Genomic DNA, 1695 nt, shown 5'->3' with positions numbered 1-1695 from the left:
AGCCACCCTGATATCCTTCTTTCTCTCCTCCCCATGATACTCTTCATCCCTTGCATCTTGTCCCTGATTGACCTCAGTGCCTAAGCTCTCCAGATGCAAGCTCCCTCCATGACTGCTCTCAGTACCTCTTCGGGATATGGTTGTGGTTGTTTTTATTACTTTTAAGTGGATCTAGCTTCTGAAGGTGCAGTTAAAACTTTTGTATTTTGACTGTTTGATTTGTATGGTATGTCCTCTCACCAACTAAGAGGTAGTTGTTTAAAAAAAGGGACCATCCAAAAGTCATTGAATATATTTCAGTTTTATTTATATCATAATGTATATTGTTTACCCATTTATTTTACTTTTACTACTAGAGTTGGAATTTGAACTCGGTGAAAAATATATAGCTTTTTTTGTTATGTAAAATGTTTATCTTTGCTTCTTAGTTTAATGTGCATATGAATAATGTTCAGTGCCCATTGTAGTGGTTCAACTTCTAAGTTAAGGAATGTTTAATGTTTAATGGTAAGTAACTATGGTTTTTATTATTTTTCATTGATATTGAACTTGTTAGAACAAGAAAAGAAATAGATTGAACTGTTCAAATACCATTTATTATCATGTGAAGCTTAAGATTGGTTTGTTTTTTGCAATATTTTCAAGAAACATGAAATGATATCCATCATTGTTTCTTGGCTTATTTGATATTTTTTTCTTATGTTTGACTAGTTAGTAACTTTTGTTATTGTCATCTTTATTGTTGACATTTCTAATTCTGTGATATTAAGATTTTTAAAACTAAATTATTACTAAAGATTATGGGCCTTTAGTATTGGCAGTGCCTGACTTTTTTTTTATATATGCTGTAACTGATGCCTCCTAAGTTATCATAGGTTTTATGGGTTGGGTATTCTCTGTCTTTAGAGGTCTGGAAATACCTAATAAGGCCATAGAGTTGCCTGCATATATACATTTTTTTCTTATCAGTTTCCTGCATTGATGAATGAATACCTTGCTAATTTCTGCATTGTAAACAAAAAATACGTATACATTTCTTGTTCTCTTGTGTTCATGACTTAACACAATTTTATCATAGACTGGTTACAGAGGTTACTAAATTTATTGAAACAAGTTTTTTACTGTTCAGAATCAGAGGCTTAACCAAGATTTCATTATTATTGTTTTCTTTTCAGTGCTTTTTGTTGCTTTTATTTAAAAGTAGACCAGTTTATGGTATCATTTTTTGTCCAGTATTGCTATCTAGAAGAGGGTATCCAACCAGAAGGGATATATGGCAAATATTTCATAATGTAGGTGTATGACTCTATTCCATATTCATATATACTTATATTTATTTCCTCCATCTTGTTTTTGAAATACAAAGTGGAGTATATATATATATGTCTACTCCAGTATGAATAGTGTGCTTGCTTCTCCATGGGATGAAGACTATGAGCCCAGTAACCAAAACTTGTTTATGTAATCTTGTCTAGTGGATGCAGAAGATTTACATAATTATGCAAGTTTTGTGAAGTACAAAAGAGATTAACCTGTTAATTAGCCAAGAAGGTAATATAATTCCCCGATAAACCAAGTGAGGCTTTAAGTTCCATTTAAGATTTGCATTGGATATATTTCCACATTAATAAAAGTTCTAGTAGCAGTGTAGTCTCTCCTTATAAATAGGTACCTTTGCATATTACAATATATGAA

The 1695-nt window shown here is 31.4% G+C and overlaps 1 protein-coding gene across 2 annotated transcripts in view; it reads left to right on the top strand.

Moving 5' to 3' along the window:
• Positions 1-1695, top strand: part of LOC119592557 (lysine-specific demethylase 4A-like) — a 40308-nt gene that overhangs the window by 27669 nt on the left and 10944 nt on the right. The gene's annotated exons all lie outside the window — the stretch shown is intronic.

This window comes from Penaeus monodon, chromosome 30 (assembly GCF_015228065.2).
Source record: "Penaeus monodon isolate SGIC_2016 chromosome 30, NSTDA_Pmon_1, whole genome shotgun sequence".
Taxonomy (NCBI): Eukaryota; Metazoa; Arthropoda; class Malacostraca; order Decapoda; family Penaeidae; genus Penaeus; species Penaeus monodon.
The sequence above is the reverse complement of the archived record's forward strand: the minus strand, read 5'-3'. Positions and strand labels throughout refer to the sequence as shown.